We start from the raw sequence: 18,886 nt of genomic DNA, 5'->3' as shown, positions 1-18,886 counted from the left end.
ATGAAGGGGTCAGAATATCAACATATATAAGCAGTCCTATTAGGTTTGCCAAAAAGTCATCAATATCTATATACAATATAATATTTTGTAAATTAACACATTGTACTGTTAAACAAAAGTGATTAAATACACATTAAAAGGGTTCGGAAACTGGCTCAAATAATGTCGTTAATCCACACAGAGATCTCTCTGGGAAAAGCATGGCCCTCACCCAAATCAAGATGTGGCATGCTTCATCATCGGGCTTTCCACTCCATGGACCCAAATGAGTCCTAGGTGGTCTCTACCACACAAAGTGTGGGAAAGAGGGTTTGTTTTGTTGTTAGGAAGTGTTTTAAGAGTGGAGTATATACTCCACAACAACCAGAGAAGTGAAGAAAAAAGGTTAATACTACCTGGAGCTATTCTAATGTATTAATTTTATTAGTGGACCCCTGACAGGATTAAAAAATATAACCAGGGAAATGAGATGAAATTGGGGAAATTAGTACCCCTGTCATCCCTTATATGACCAGCATGTTTTGGCTGTCCTAAATATGCCTAACAATGTTGGGAGCGGAATGCACGCTTAAAGAAAAGGATCATTCTATAATGGTAGATTTGGAGATGGTCACATGAAAGTCATGGCTGATTGAGGTTCACCAATGCAAATCTTATGAGAGGAGACTTTTAAGTGGCTTTGGAAGGCCATAAGTTTGAGAAAACCTGACATTAAGGGCCTCACTACAACTTGGGTGGTGTGGGGGCTGGCTGCCACACCAGTGCCCCACTCCCACACCACCAAAGTTGACCCCCGCCTACCCGCCAGATTATGAGTTTCCTCATAGTGTGGCAGGCTGTGCTTTGGGGATTCCGTGGCAGTGCACTTTAAAGGCTCATATGTGAGCCTTAGAACTGCAGCACCAAAGGAGTGCCAAAGCCCATTCCTGTATGGCATAAACTGTGCAGTCCATGCATTATGGGAACAGGAGAGCACACACACAGGGGAGCACAGCAGGTGTCCCACTTGCATGCACTCACATGCACAGGGGCACAATGAGGTCCCCTTACTTTCCTAACCACTACTCTTTTTATGGCAGACTCACAACCATGAAAAGTGTGGAGTTCTGGAAAGTCATAATATGCTTGCTAGTGCAGGAGGGGTACAGCAAGAATATTGCTGCCCAAGACCGCAGCGCCACCGACGAGGTATCGCAGATCGCTGGCGGTTGCGGAAGTTCATGGCACTATGACGGCCAAAGTTGTAATACAGTGGTTGGACCGCCGGTGTGACGGTTGCCGCACTGCCACCGCTGCGCTACCCCGGCTTCGGCGGTCTATACACTGCCAAACTCTAAATCAGGCCCTAAATCTGTAACATTTGGTGATTATGTTGTCAACACATTGTGCTATTGTGAGGATAAATTAAATTCCAAAGCAAGATGTTTTCATAGCTAAAAACTCATGCGCACTTGTGCTGCACTGCTGCTGCCTGCCCCTGGTGACGGTCTGACAATCATGTCAGTCAACATGACGCCAGACCGCCCACCCCCTTCAGTCTCTGAAGGGGGTGGGCGGTCCGACGTCATGCTGACTGACATGAATGTCAGTTCTCCCTCGGCGTCTTTGAACTTAAGTAAACTGATTCAGTTTACTTAAGTTCAGAAACGCAGAGGGAGCTGCGGGCAGGTGGGCTACGCCTCCGCGCCTCCAATGGACGCACCGCGCCTGGTGGAGGTTGGGATAAACATTAAAGCCAGGGCAAAACTCCTCTTGGGCTTGAAGAGCAAATTGATGAATAACTGTACAGGATTTTGGCAAAGTATGCTGAAGTGCTCAGTGGAAAAATGGGACGTGTGGATGGTATGAACATAAAGTACAGTTGAAGTAGAAGGATGTTTTGATGGTGCGCAAGGTGCGTAATGTACCACTAAGCCTGAGAAGAACTTTAAAACAGCTAGAAACTTTGTGTGCAAAAGTGATAATTATGCATGTGGATGCTGAAAAATGGGTTTTAGTTATTGCAACAGAAAACAAAAAGAGAACATATGGTTGTGTGCCAATCGTAGGTCACTGAATAAGAATATCATCATTGAGTGTCACCCACTGACAAGAATAAAAAAAATGTTGCCTCTGATTGAGGAGGCAGAAATCTTCACAATTCATCAATTTCCACTTGCAAAAGATTCCCAGCATACATCACACCATTTGGGGCTTACAAATTACATATTAGTGCTTTAAAGATAAACGCACCATTATGGTATTGCAGGATAACATCCAAATATTAACAGAGGGCATGAAGGATCATAATGAGATTTTAGTAGAGTGCTGTATATACCAAATGTTTAAGGAGAGCCAATTTATAGGGAGAACTTCACATGTATTACACCCACAATGGAATATCTGGAACAGATGATAACACAGGATTGTATCAAACCTAAAGACAATCTTGAATACGTTTTATTGATACACCAAGACTCCTTTCTAAGGATGAATTGAGACAATGTCTTGGGTTATGTGATTGGTGCAGTAGACTCAACATGAGGGTATGCTACTGTGACAGAGGGCCTGACTTAGATCTTGGCAGGACTCCCATTGTCACTCCACGATGAAGTTTACAAATACTCAGTGAAGCTGATGGATTCCAGCCCGCCCTATTTAGATTGGGCTGGCTGATCCTCCGTCCGCACCAACAGAGTGTTTTCTGTCGCCTAAGCGGCTCACCTTTGTCGAGGCGTCAGACTCCTATTCTGGCTAACATTACTCCGTCGCCGTCAGGGTCGTGGGATTGAGCCAAGCCTATTTAGATTTCTCAGTTGTGCTGGCATTGTCTTAGTGGGGGATTCCTGAGGTAAAATTCACTGCGTGATGCGTTCAACATTGTACTATTCCTGTGTCTTCTGAATGGATGCTAGCATCACACACCTGAGGTATTTTGCCTAATTTTTTTCACCTGCATACTAAAAATAAAACACACTCCATTTCAGACCATGATCGTTTGCCATTCCACTGCAGCAGAACATTGTTCATGAGAACTTTTTCAGTGAAGTTAAGTGTTTTTTGAGCTTTTTCTGTTTCTTTTTAATTATTTTACAAAGTTTGTCATAACATTAGTATTCATTTCCAATTCATTGTTTATTGAAAATGTTAATGATGAAAATGTGAAATACATATTCTTACTTAGATTTATAAGAGAAAAAAATAAAAGATTTTTTAAATGACATATTTATAAAGTCCAAACATTAGAAAAAAATGTAATGGACATTAACATTTTGGTGAAAGCATTCCTTATGATAATGGATAAATACACCAAAGAAATTATTGAAATATATATGTTTCAGTGTTAATACAGGTGTGTTTATTTTAACTACATATTAACTAAATAAGTGAAAAAATAATCACATATGCTTTACACCTTAACCCCTTGGGTGCTCATGACGAGCTCAACTCGTCATGAGCTACGGCGCTCCGGTGCTCATGACGAGCTGAGCTCGTCATGACCTCGCCCGTTCCGTGGAACGCTCACACGCTGGGCTGATTCCCCTGCTGTGCTGAACGTTCCATGGGAACGGGTGTGACCATGACGAGCTCAGCTCGTCATGAGCACCGGAGCGCCGTAGCTCATGACGAGGTCAGCTCGTCATGAGCACCGGGGCGCTTTACGCGCCCGCCCCCCGCCCCCCAGCACAGCGGGGGAATGTGCCCCGCAGTCAAGGGGTTAAAAAAAATACAGAAAATGCACTAGTGCACTAATGCACTAGTCAAGGGAAAATGTTACATAAATAAATAAAATAAATGATGTAAATTTAGAACTAACATTGAATTTACATTTTTTTAAACGGTTTACCTTGTCTAGTACAATTACTGTATTATGTTAAATTTTAATTATTGAAAAAATGTGTAATGCATATGTAAATAATTTGATAGTTTATTAAAAACAATGAAATATACCTGTGTGAACACATTATGAATTTTGATTAATGTCAAGTTTTGTGCAAGTATCCATGTTCATGATGGAAGCGTGCAAAAAATGTGAAGAAAAAAAGTTAATACAGGTGTGTTTCTCTAAATTTCTTAAATGACAACATTAGACATTAGAAAAAAATTGTTTGTAAGCGCAATTTTAAAATGCCCGAGTCCAGAGCAAATGTAGCCTGACTATTCTAAAGAAAACAAGTAAAAAAGAAGCTTACCCTTCATTCCGTTGACGATGGGGTTGATTTGCTTCATGGTCAAGTAGCAGCTGCAAAGGAAGGACTTGGACGATAGGGTTCATGATGGAAAGAGAAGTTGAAAAAAGAAGAAAATGCACGTTTCTACCTTTATGTCCCTTCGAAACAGCCAACACAGGTGTGAAGGATTATCCGCCACAGTTACATCAACAGGAAGGCACATTGTGATTGGCCCAGCAGAAATATTGGCTGTACTCCTTTTGATAGCTACTTTTGCCTATGACGGCATCAACGCTGGAGGAAAATTCTGGGGGAGATGGCAGGACTCAGAAGGATTATTGTCCATAGACGGGCGGACCACCTAGTAGGTGGATGGATCAACAAGCAGGACCAGATCCGCCAAGATTTAAATCAGGGCCAGAGTCTTTAAAGAAATTAATGAGAAAAAGGAGAAATCTATATGAATGAGTGCACACAAAGTGTATTTATAAATGTGATGAAGGTGATAGTTGAGGCACCAGCTTTGAAATCGTATGTGACCGGGTGCAAATGTGTGTTTACTGTATATAAAATTGTTGTAAGCATTGAGGTTGTATTGAACCAGCTTGTGTGTGGGAAGGAAAATACCATTGCATTTGAATCTAAGGTTGTGACTGATGCTAAGAACTAATACACCACAATTATGAGAGAGGCATTAGCCTACATTTGTGGTGTGGAAAAGTATAAGATCTATCTATGGGAGTGTGCCTTTTTATTGGAACTGATTGTAAGATTTTGATTTATATGATGTGAGTTATGTGGTCAGGAAGAGCATCTTCTTGATTTATACGATTAATCTAAAGGTTGCAGGTACATAGTTCGAAATTAAGCATATTCCTGGTAGGTCAAATGCTCATGCTGATTCCCTTTCGTGCTTATCCATTTGTGATGAGCTAATTTTAGATGAGATAAGTGATGTAAGTGGTGAAAGTGTATGGAATCCATTGATGTGTATCAGCATGAGAAGAAATGTTCTGGGTCAGGTCATGATGTTTGTGAACAATGGTTGCCTAATAATAGATGTTTAGCGGGGCAGCTGTGTAATTTGAACAGATTGAATCTGAACTGAGTCAGTAAGTGGGAATTCCTCTTCAGGGGAATACATTTGTGCCTCCAGAATCTGTATGTTATGTTATATGAATTTATACCGCTCACAGATACTCCGTGGAATGTCCAGGCACGAAAAAAAGTATAATTACCTTTCCTCACGAAGAGCATCTAGGGAGCACTGCCATGGAGAAAGAAAAATTTAGGAATCAATTTTGGTGATTTGGCATGGATCGCCATGTTGAGGGATTGGTCAATACTTGTGAAATATGTCTAAGAGCTGCGAAACATTGTAAGCACATTGTAAAAACTCATCTGTGAAATGTTCCTTTACCCAGGGCAAATTGGGATGAAGTAGCCTTGGGCTCTGCCTGTCCAGTGCATAGTTTACCTGATGATTGTTGTTACACGATAGCATTAGTTGGTTAATTTTCAAAATGGAATATTATTCTTTTGAAATAGTGGCCAAAATGGATGTGTCTATAGACTTACTTAGTGAGATTTTGCAATTGAGGGAGCACCATGGAAGCGTCTTTGTACATGAATTTTCATTACCAGTCTGCAGGAGTGCCATAAAGTTAATTCTGTTCACCTCCACACTGCTACCAAGACTTCTAACTGTAATAAAAATCACAGCACCCCACAAAGAGGGGGTAAAGGCAAAGGGGGAAGAGAGGAAAAACACTGATGCAAGGCTCATTACACTTCATTCTGAACTGCTATGGAGGTCCGCAATGAAACAATACCAAATCGGAAAAGAACCTTGTAATATTCATATCATGTACAATCCTTTCACCTAATTGCCTCAAGTCTACTACATCAGTCCTCTCTACTCTAAAACATGATGCAGTCTCTTATTCGAAATATTTTTTTAAATTATTATTATTTGTCCTAAAAAAAATCATTGTGGTGTGTTTTTTGTGTATGACTCTTACAAACTTACTAGAGAGGATTATAGGATCTGGAGGATTTTCAAGTTGAGTACCTTTCTTAAATGGTTTTCACAGGGTAATATGATACACTAGTTGGATTTTCATTGTCTCCGGTAATGTCAAGTTCAGAGCCACCAGGCTAACCCCTTTACTTTTAAAGAAAGGCCCAATACATTTGGTGCAAACCCATACTTCATCTCCTACCTGGTACTGCGTTTTTTTCTTCCTTTTTCATCTGCCTGTCCCATCTTCCTTTGTTTGGCTTTAATTACATTTTCCATTACACACTCATGAATGTTACCTAATTTCTGAATTCTTTCTTAAACAGATGGATAATTGGAACTTGTTAGTAGGGTATTAGGGAAAAATTTGAATGAAATTCTTATATGATAATAAAGAAATCAATAGTGTTATTGTGACAACGTTCAGACAACCACAAAAGATCCAGGTATGATTTCTGATCTTGAATAAAGATATAAAATATGTTTCCAACTCTTGGTTAACTCTTTCAGTTTAACCACCTGTCTGGGGATGATATGCAGATAGCAGCCTGATTTCCAATTTCAAATTAATACAAAATGATTTCCAAAATCTGGAGATGAACTGAGCTCCATGTCCGGAAACTTCCCACTACTGTGGGTAGCCCAAAATGTTTTACTACATGTTGTAAAAACAAAAGACTGGTCTCTGATGCTGATGGCAATCCTTTAGTTCGTATATAATGGACTGTCTTTGAAAAGGAATTAACAATTACAAGAATGGCTGTGGACCATTTACCAGATGGAAGATCTACAACAAAATCAATGAAATAACTTGCTAAGTTTGTTTGGGAACTTCCAATAGCTGTAACAATCCCATTTGCTTATCATGATCATTCTTGTTTCTGGAGCAAATATCACAAGTGGAAAAATGTTCGTTTAAATGTGTGCTGATGTTTTCCCACCAAAAGTATCTTTGTATTAATTCAGTTGTGAAGCTATACCTGGATGACCTGTCACGGGAGAATCATGAATTCACTCCAAGTCTGATTTCTAATCTCAATGGAAGGTAAATATAGATACTGGTTAAATCATTGTAACTGATTTTTAATTCCATGTCTTTCATTTTCATCAGCCCAATCTAGCATTTCCTCATCAGGCATATTTCTCTTAATATTCTCTCAAATGGATAACATAATGATTTTCTTTTTTGGAATTATTGGATAAAATATTTGTTCCTTCGCATAACTGTCATGATTTTTACAAGACAACAAGTCAGCGTTTTGATTCTGTATCTCCAGTCTGAATGATATGACAAAAAATATAGTCTGAGCAGAATACCAATCACCTAATCTGTGTTGGTGTTAATACCTTGGCCATTCATAGGAACAACAAATTACAGTGATCTGTATAAACTGTGATTGGAACTTGTGTTCCAACTAAATAATGTCTCTATTCTATGCATGCTATTTTGATTGCCAATAGTTCTTTCTTGGAAATAGTGTAAGTCCTTTTAGCATAAGTCAGTTTTTGGGATAGATAAGATTCTGAATGTAATTAACTGCATCTGGATGTCTCTGGGATTATACTGCCCCATAAGCTATATCTGATGCACCAGCTTCAACATAGAAAGGTAAACTAGTATCAGGATACCTAAGGATCGGCCTTTCAGTAAACCTGTTTTTAATTCCTTGAATGCTTCTTCTGCCTCCTGATTTCACTTAAAAGGAACCATTTTCTTTAATAACCTAGGAATGGGTGGTATGACCTGAGAAAAATAGTTTACATCTCTGTATAAGTTTGCAAAGCCTAAAAAACTTTGAATGTCTTTCACTGTCTTTGGAATAGGCCAGTCAACAATTTAACAAGAGTCTTCTTTTTACCCATCTTTAACCCATGTGGAGAAATCACAAATCCTAAAAGGTTTACGTGTGAAACACAAAACTCACACTTTTCGTCCTTTACATATGTGATTTGTCTCACAATTTGGCAATGCTCTGTATACATGCTGAATATGTTCCTGTATATCATTTGAGAATAGAAGAATACCATACATGTGAACATTGACAAAACAGTCAATACATTCTATAAGAATGTCATTAAAAACCTCAGATGCTGTGGGAGCAATGCAGAGACCAAATGGTATAGCCTGATATTCACAAAGTCCACATTTAGTATGAAATGCAGTTTCCACTTGTTCCCCTCATGAACTCTCACCAAATGATAAGCACCTCTAAGGCCAATCTTTGTAAAAATGTTAGAATCCTTGAACGGATTTACCATTACTGAGATCAAAGGAATAGGGTAACGATTTTAATGGTATCAGTAGTAAATACCAGTACAAAGATCACCCTCTTTTGAAGCACAAAAAACAGCTGTGAAGATACATGAGTTTGTGAATGTCCTAAAAAACATTTGCCAGATATTTAATTATGTATTGTTTCAAGTGTTTTGTCTCTTTATCTGTTAATGTGTATATTCTGCTGCATGGCAATTTGGCCCCCGGCTCAGGATCAATTGTACAATCGAACTCTTGGTGAAGACACAACTGCTCTGCTTACTGTTTACTAAACAAAAGCATTGAATATTTTCAAGTAAATCAGTCTCTTCTGGTTTTTCTACTGACATGGCTGGCCTTTATAAATGAGTACTAATGTTCTCTGACACCACATCTAAATCTTGATGACATATTTTCAGAATTTGATTATTGAAATTTTATTGTGCCTTGCTCCCAATTAATCATTGAGTTATGCTTAACTAACGATAGAATTCCTAAAATTATCTGAGTATAAATTGTGTAAAAGGCTAAGTATTCCTTGTGATTAACTTGGCTAATAACTAATAATGGAGCAGTGGAATGGGTGATTAATCCAAATGGTAACTCTTTTCCATCTACCACTCTGACGTGCTCTCAACTGTTTTGTTTACGCTCTGTAATTTCAACGTTTTAACCAATTTCCAATCTATAAAGTTCACAGTTGTCCTTGAATCAATGACTGCTGTAAGAAGTGAAAAAAATATTTTTTCCTGCAGTTAAATGATTAAACAAACATGTACTGTGTCAGACTGTAATGTGTTCAAAGTTTTATGAGAGGAGCCTCCTAAAACGTAGCTCAACAGATCCCTCCTCACTTCAATTGAGCATTATATTTTTCCTGATATCTTTAAAAAGGTTTCTCATTATATTATTTAACATAATGTTGATCAGAAACATAATGTAAGTACAACCCCAGCTCCCCTTTTTTCATCTTTTCCTCCTTGGTTAAGGGGGAATGCATCATACCTAGGTGTATGGGCTCGGGGGTGGGAGGGGGAGGATGGTTCTTACTTTCTCAGAACTTCTCTTGAACACTCTTATTCTAAATGCAGATCTTTTCTTTTCAAATTGTCTGTCTGTTAATCTTTTATCAATTCTTATAGTTATGTTGATTCGATCCTCTACATTTTTCAGTAGGTTTGGTTCTGGAATAGAATGTCTTTTAATTCATCATTCAGAACCCTATGGAAAATAGTAGTTCTGTTTTTACTTCAGGTCAGTTGTGCTTAATGATTAATTTATGGATTTTTGTCACATACTATAACAAATCGTTTTTTATCTTCCCTGCGATCTAATAATTCATGATCAGCCCATTGGGTCAATTTGCTTCTGTCAAAGATTCTCCTTAATTCTTTCTTACATGCCCCAAGGTCATATAACAACGGACTGTTCCTTTCTATCAATATCATGGACCATTCTGCTGTGTCTACTGAAAAATAAGATAATATAATACATGGGATTCTGCAATCCTTGTATAAAAACAGTCTCTAATTTCTTTATAGACATCGATTTATGATGCACCCAGTCACAGATTATCAAGAAATGACATTATAACTCATCTGTAATAACGTATTACAGTTGAGTCCTGACATCAAAATGCTTGCTTTCAGAGAAGGCAGATGAAGGGAAAGGCAGGTCAGTTCACAGAGGATCATTAACTCAGCTGTTTAAAGAACAAAAACTAAATGCTGCTTTTCTTTCCTCTGCTCTGTTTTTTTAGTTGAACAGTGAAAAGCAGAAAGTATATTTTATGTCAACATGTTTATTTTTTATGCTCCTTAGGTAATTATAGATGCGTTAGAATTGTAGTGTGTTTCTACTGTGCCATTTTTAAACTAACGTGTATTAAACTGCTTCAAATATCTTTTTGCAACAAATATCTAACACCTTTTTTGTTGTGTTTAGTTTTGCATTAGAGATTCTATTCTTCATGTTTGCAAACATGCTCTCTCTTCCATATGAAAGAGCTGCACACTGTGGGGCATAATTACAAGCCCCTATCACCACAGGGATGTCACTTTTTCCTGACATTCCTGTGACGATAGGGGCTTTGCCTTATTCAGAAGGTGGCGTTAAGCCACTTAACGTGGCTTAACGCCGCCTTGTAAATAAGGCCCCCTTTCACACTACAATAAGCGTGAAAGGGGTGGCCAATGGGTGTTTGCGGTGGACATTCCACTGCAAACCCCTTGATTTTGACGCTACCCCCTATTTACAGGGGTGGCGTAAATGTGGAGCAGCGCCAAAATTAAGACCCGGGAAAACCTTTCTTAACCTGGTAAAACAAAGAGAGATGCTTTATTTATCCTCGTTTTTGCTGTTTCTAAGTGTGCTACATTGTGCAGCACACATAGAAACAGCAAAACACCATTGAGTGTTTATGTGCAGGAAGGTGTCCCTTCTTGCACATTAACAATCATTTAAAAGAATTATGAGTTGCAACTTCTATGTTTGCTGCTTTCTGCAGCACATATAGAAGTTACAAAATGCTATTACTGATTGTTTATGTGCAGGAAGGGACATCTTCCTGCACATAACCAATCTTTACCTGCAACACAGGCACACTTGCACAATGGTGTAAGAGTGCTTGCATTGGCTCTAAGCAGTACAAAAGGGGGTGGTGATGGACGGAGCATCTGAGTCAATCAAACACTCACACCCAGTCAAAAGATCTGGGTTTAATCCATCACCGTTCTTTAGCCCACTCTGCCACCCCAGTTCAGGCATGGCTATATGCAAATCAGTCTGACCCTGTGCCTCATGGGAACAGTCCAGCCCGAACTGCCAAGCCATGTCTTCCCTGGACCGGAAACAAGCTTCCGAGGACCGGTTTCTGGCATTCCAGCCGTCTTCAGCCCGGCTTGCTTGAATCCAGTGGCAAAGTGAGCAAGGGACTCACGTCTGAGCATACCCTCCCACACATATGGCGGCCAAAAGCGGTACAAAAGGGGGTGGTGATGGATGGAGCATCTGAGTCAATCAAACACTCACACCCAGTCAAAAGATCTGGGTTTAATCCATCACCGTTCTTTAGCCCACTCTGCCACCCCAGTTCAGACATGGCTATATGCAAATCAGTCTGACCCTGTGCCTCATGGGAACAGTCCAGCCCGAACTGCCAAGCCAGGTCTTCCCTGGACCGGAAACAAGCTTCCGAGGACCGGTTTCTGGCATTTCAGCCATCTTCAGCCCGGCTTGCTTGAATCCAGTGGCAACGTGAGCAAGGGACTCACGTCTGAGCATACCCTGCCACACTTATGGCGGCCAAAAGCGGTACAAAAGGGGGTGGTGATGGACGGAGCATCTGAGTCAATCAAACACTCACACCCAGTCAAAAGATCTGGGTTTAATCCATCACCGTTCTTTAGCCCACTCTGCCACCCCAGTTCAGACATGGCTATATGAAAATCAGTCTGACCCTGTGCCTCATGGGAACAGTCCAGCCCGAACTGCCAAGCCATCACCACCCCCTTTTGTACTGCATTGGCTCTAGGCACCTACATTTAGCGCCAGTGCTAAAGAAAAGGCAGGGGTGCACTGTTATCTTGTGAATACAGCGCATCCCTGCGCATCCCTGCGTTTGGATCGCAGCATTAGCCTTCTTGGCTTAACAACCGGCTCTGACAGTTTCCTAGTAAATATGCCCTTAAGTATTTAGGTGGTTTGTGGGTAAAGGTGATAGTGTGACCATGTATTATAAAGAATAAAATGCCCCCTGCCGTACATGACAAAGATATTACAAGATTCCTCAGAATTCCATACCTTACAAAGGAACTCGGCATTCAGCCTTCTTTCTCTATAAGGCCATGAAATTCTTCAGTGACTTTCAATATACTTATAATGTACAGCAGGGGCTGCGTTATCCCATATATAAACACAAAGTTTGACTCTGGTGTTGGAAATGAACTGGTTTTCCACAAAAAATGTAACCCACATTGATATTAAAAATTCCTAACTTTTGAGAGTCACCACTCTACTTTCAGGTGGAGCTAATGGTGTGGGCATTGTAACTATTATGTGATCTTTCTGATCGAAAGTACTCCTCGATTTGGCATGACGGTCTGATTAAATTGATACCTGCACTCGATTGAAGACCTGTGAAGTTATTTGCTCATCAGAGTGCGTGTTCCTGCATTGAGGCAGCGATCGGAGGAGAATCCTGTATGGAACTGGGCCCCTCACCCTGACAGGCACCACTATCGAAAGGGTCCCAGCTCAGAGGTCTAGTGAGGTAGTATATATATAGATATATATATATTTTTTTTTAAATATATCTATATTTATTTTTCGAGAGTGGTGGTCGTCACTCTGGAATTATTGAAATGATTTGGATTCACAGAGATAGGAATTGATTAGATTTTTGGTTGCTACTAACTTTGCACTCATTTGACGAATCTCCACAAACCTTTGCAGACCTATTCCTTTTTAGATCGAGCCTAGAGCAGCGCATGCGCTGGTTGCTCGACTTTTAGTAAGGGGGTTTTCAGAGTGCTACCCACAAGCTTTTCCTGGCCTAAAGCTTGCGTGCAGGTGCGCGTGAACGCGCGCAGCCGCCATATGGCTTTCTTATCTCATTAAGCCTTGTTTTACAGTTACGAGCTGTAATGGCTCATTAAGTGCTTTTGCGTGCAGCGCGCGCACACACAACTCCCTCCGCCTCTCTCTGCCGCTGCAGCCCCATCTATGCATTCCGCGCGGGCAATGCTTGTTTAAATCACATTAGCGCTGGTTGCGTCATGGCACTTTTTAAAAAAACATTTTATGCCATGCTTCACAATAGCTCCGGTGCGCTACGTGACCAAAAAACATTGCTAAAGCTAATACCTGCAGTATAGTGCTGACTGCTGCAGCGCCGGGAAGCAGCTGCTTCTGTTGAAAGCACTACAGAAAAAAAAATCATCCAGAAAGAAACAGCTCCTGAATGGGTCAGAATTCAAACAGTATTTAAATAAGCCCTGGGTTCAAGTCTCAGTAAGCTGCACAGATCAAACAATTGTAATTTAGGACTTCAGATAACACAAACATCATTCTCACCAACACAATCTGTGACCCACTGAGCTATCTACATGCAATACAAGTTCCAGACCAGCGTGCTAATGCTGTGCTTTACAGCACTCACACTGCCCCTCTATGGAGCATCGTGACATTGCACTTCTCTTTAGCAGGCGCATTAACCAGCGGGGCTACCTTGCTGCTGTGGTACGGTAGACCTGGTGAGTTCATACTGAACTCTGGCAGCAGCCATAGCCCCATATCATAGGTTTACTTGTCGTGCCTTTTGTCCAATTCGGTTACTTCCAGCAGATTTACATCACATGTGTCCGCGCAGTCAGTTTCTTTGGGGCAGAGATGTTTTGTTTTAATGTACATGTTGGGTAGGAGACTGGCTTGTTATAGCCCTCTCACTTTCTGTCGGCACCCCCTGATTCTGAGCTCCCATAACTTGGGTTACTTTCAGCAGTGGGTGATGGAGGTTTTAAAGCAGTGTCCCTTCCTCCACTCGCCCGCACCCAGGCAGTGTCCTCCCCTCCTCCCCCGATTCGTCCGCACCCACCTGCCACGTGCAGTCCGGGGTATTATCCGCGCCGGGGGTCCCCCCCCCGTGGCTGGCATGGGTCTGTCACCGCACAGCCTGCCTGCCCCGCTCTCTTCTCTCTACTGCCTTAAACACCCACCCTTCCAACATTTCATATAAACCAGCCATTTCCGGGAAATCGCTGCTTGTTCTGAGGGGGAGGGGGAGCCTGCGCAAGCCCACCCTAGACCACTTGAGCAAATGTCCGAAAATGAAAGAGGTGGGCCAGGAGAATCTAGCACCCCTGCCCCCCCTCCCCTTCCCCCTTGCCCTCCTCCCCGTGTGTCTCAGACCGGCTGCTGCTGCAGCTCGAGCTGCTGTTTCTGGCATCTTATCTCCGACAGACACAAGTTTTTCACAAGTCTTCAAAAGAGCATTTACATTCCTTTTGAAATGGTTAAGGAGGTTTTGTTCACTGATTTCAGTATCCCATGTGTCCCTACTCTGCCTATATTCGCTATTTATTACTTTTTATTTCATTTCTACTGCCACAGTGGGGGAATGCATGTAGTGAAAAGGCATCTCACAAGTAGGAAACATACATTACCCCCCCCCCCAAAAGAAAACAAGCATTGGCATAGCCAATAGGTCTCGCCTTTGGGACCTTATAAGTATTTAGTTATGCAGCACAATACAGACCCTCCAGCTTATCGCGATTTCGCGATTTGCAAAAAAATCGCGAAATCGCCCGATCCGTGCAAATGCCGCGATATTTACACAAACGCCCGCGAAATCCGCCGTTTCCCGTTTCCGTGAGCCGCCAATCAATCCCATTCACAAGATCCAGCATCCAGCAGCGGCGAGGGGCGACGAGAGGAAGAGAGCGGAGAGCAGGAAGGAGACCAGGGGGAGAGAGAAGCGGCAGCGGACACGAGGAGATATTATATATTGAAATATTGAAAGCACACAGCACTATCCCTGAATATTAGATAACACACGTTTAGAATGTAGACAAATGTGAGCGACCAGGCCAAAGGAGGTATAAAAGAACTGAAACCAGATCATAATTTTAAGTTCATCCGAACAGGGCCCACAAATCCTTAAAATGTCCCTGACCATAACATCTAGGTTATTGAATTCACAAGCATAAGATGTGACATGGGGTTCCACTATACTAGTTGCGCCGTGATTTCACATTACTATCAAGTGCACGATACAACACTATGGATACTGCCGTTCACCCTTGATGTACTCGGGTCTCGGATACAGTTTCTTTCAAATGAATATTATAGTATTACCGCATCTGCCCTGGGGCAATTGTCTTCTATAAACCACTAAATAGTGAACTGGCAGCTGTTTTCGTTCTTTGGCCAGTAAAGTTATTGATGCATTGGTCAAGTGCAGGATTCCATACCACATGCTGGGGCACATGTCACACCGGACCTCACAGGCGTGGGGCACACGTCACATGCGTGGGCTACACTGAAACCATCTCGGGTGGACACTGCGATGGGGGAATCATGCATCAGTATGAACCCCTTTAATCCCCGTTCATGCCTCATGCTAAGGGGCACCCAGAGGTAAACATCTGGCTGAACTGGGTGTAGCGCTGCATATGTACCACAGGCCACAAGTTCTCACCAGCGACAGTCTCACAACAGGTTGACACTCATAAACGTGGGAGCCTAGAGAGGGCAAGCTGTGCATCCAATGTGACAGCGGACTAAAAGAAAAATTGTGTCTCTCTGAAGGGTGTCACTCAGCAAGCGCATGCTGTTTCTAAGCGCTATAATTATCAGGTGCTATTACCCAGTTGCCCTGCTGAGACTCAACCTTGCACCGTACTGATAACGGGAGATGTCAAAGTGCGAGCATTTAGCTGTCATCTTGTGCTTGGCCTGAGAGTTCACGTGTGGAAAGTTCTGAGTTGTTGCTGATGCATTCAGTTTCCCATCAGTCCATTGAGTTTACAAGGTCTCGGTTATGGCAACAATATAACCTGACCAGCTCTGACCCCTTGACCCCCGCTGGTGAAAGATGAGCAGATGTTGTAACTCAAAGCATTTGGTTTAAAAGTCAGCCCATCAAGGACTGTGCGGTTCAAGTCTGCACATTATTCTGTTGCATATGGCTTTCACAGATGCCACCTTAGAAGATAAAGGCTTATGGCTGATGACAATGTGACACAAGTTGTCTAATAAGTTGATAATGCCCTGGCTTGATGCCACAGCGCCTTCATCGCCACCTCTGGCTCTAAGAGCCAACAGCATGTGTGAGAAAGACAGCACTGCTGCCAGAACCTGCAGCCAGGCCCAGGAACCTGTTTAGGGAAGGGAGGAGGGCCAATACAGAACATCACAGACCTATCCTACATCCCCAAAAAACAGCATTAGTGGGAGAGATGGATAATGGAGACACCAGATATGCGATTTTATTTCTGGCAGGCCCATAAAAATTCTTCAAGGAGGGGGCGAGACTGGGATTTTTTTTGGGGGGGGGGGGGGAGAAGGGAAATACAGAGCACACAGCATTATAGCTGGGTCGTTGCCATTAAGGGGTTTTAGCATGGCCATCACTGATAGCCACTGGCGTGAATAACAGATTCCAAATCAAGTTAGTCGCTGCCTTGACATAGCAATAGAGGTAAACAAAGGCTGCTTCCCACTGTTGCTTTGTCAAAGGAATTCCAGGCTGCTCAGATAGGACTCTCTGAGAGCCTGTCAGTGCAGCATTGACCCTCTGCCCCGAAGAGAGCAGAGAGCACAGCTTTGGGAAGGAAGGAGGACATGAGACACAGAGGGTGTTGACGGTGGGTGGCAGAAGGCCAAGATTTTCTTTTAGGTTGACCCTGAGTTATGTTTGTTTTGAACGAGCATAAGAGGAGGTGACCTGTATGAATGAGGGTCAGTGAAAATGGGGTGGTTGTTGGATCATTCTGTATTTATGATCGCAGTTGTTTTCTCTAAATGAACCAGTTTTGGGGTGTATAGATAAGTAAAGTTGGATTGTTTTAAAAGCACAATGTATAAAAAAAAACTATAACATTTTAGATTTATTAACAAGCAATTAAAATGCTTTAGTTGGGTCAGTGCTCGTTGTGGATTGACTACCTTCATTAAATAGATAGGTTAAGCATGAATGTATATATTTGTTTGATGGTTTGTTTTTCCCCTATTCACAAACCTAACATTATACTGAGAGAGGGCCCTTTTCTGCGGCGGGCCCTGGGCGGATTGCTTTTGGGGCATTTATTCATTAGTTTATGTCCTATATGCAGCCTTGAAGCCAAACAAAGTGTCTACATTGTAAATAAACCAAAAATACATAGCTTCATGTTGTTAAACAACTAGAAAAACGAAGAAATCTGTGTTTGTTGTAGGAAAAACTGCCAGATAAAATGCCGCTAAATTGCCGCTAAATTTCCATATTTGTGCCGCTAAATTTCCATTTTTGTGCCGCTAAATTTGCTAATCCATGCCGCTATATCCTGGGGGGTCTGACAATATCCTTACTACAACAACATTAACTGTTGCATGGCTAAACACATATAAGGTCCCAAAGGCGAGACCTATTGGCTATGCCAATGCTTGTTTACATTGGTGGATGATGCAAAGTTTCAGAGAGATTCGTCAAGGGGGTGCAAAGACATAAGGGGGATCCCAAAACGTATTTTGGTACCAGGGCATTTTCCATTGACTTTGTACTTATGACTTGCACAAAAACGGTTTAACAGATTATTCAGCAGGAATATAGATTATGGCATGTAGATGATTCTTTAGGGTAGCACAGTAGGGTTATAATAACTTATAAGATATTTTAACTTAATGATATCTGTTGTCACAGTAATGTTGCAGTATTTTGCGTGCATACCATGGTACCTAGCGATGACAAGGCATTATGTGACGGGCTAAAGACTGCCTTTACAAACGTTAAAGGCAAACCATGGTGTTATAAGGCCACTTTCCCTGAGTTCTGGATTTGGGGCTTAGATACAGCTAATTATTAGGTTTTATAATTTTCACCTACCTATTACCACTTAATTAAAGCTGTAATGGATATGGAAAATGATATATAGTTTCTATATATTTAAAGAAAAATGTCGCAGAGGTATTGCGGTACTTACATTTTTTTTAAAGAAAATAACATATGTAATATAGTGTACTACAGTGTAATTTTTGTTTATTACATATTTAGGGTCAGATGTAGGTAATTCCCATTTACCGATTCTAAAATACCGATTTTACCGATTCGGTATTTCAGAATCGGTAAATGGGATATAGATAAAAATTCTGTACATTTTACCGAATCGGAAATATTCGGTATTACCGGTTCGGTAAATACCGAATAGGTATTTACCGTTTCGGCATTTACCGATTCGGTTAATCCCATTCATTCTTAATGAATGGGAATTACCGAATCGGTAAATATCGAATCTGAAAATAGCGATTCGTTATTTACCGAATCTGTAATAGGGGGACCATTTTCAAGGGTGGCAGGGTGTCACATTGACACCCTGTTGCATCCCTGAATAGTGCATGGGAGCTCAAGTGGCACACATATATGCCCTAAGGGCATATATGTCTGCCACATGGCACTTTAAAAAAAGCAAATAATTGCTTTTTTGAAAGGTATTCGGTATTTACCACCAACTTGTAGTTGGTGGTAAATAACGAATCCTTAAATGACAAATGCACTCACTTGAGTGCTCCCTACATTAAGGATTTGGTAATTTACCGAAACGGTATTTTAAGAATTCAGTAATTTACCGATTCCTTAAATTACCGATTCGGTAAATTACCGAATTCTTCAATTTTGCCCCTACATCCCAGATGCCTAATACCGGTCGGTAACGGCCGAAATTCGGTAATTTCGTCCTTTACCGACCGGTATTGGGCTACCTACATCTG

The sequence above is a fragment of the Lissotriton helveticus genome, chromosome 9 (assembly GCF_964261635.1).
Source record: "Lissotriton helveticus chromosome 9, aLisHel1.1, whole genome shotgun sequence".
In the NCBI taxonomy this organism is placed as follows: domain Eukaryota; kingdom Metazoa; phylum Chordata; class Amphibia; order Caudata; family Salamandridae; genus Lissotriton; species Lissotriton helveticus.
The sequence above is the reverse complement of the archived record's forward strand: the minus strand, read 5'-3'. Positions refer to the sequence as shown.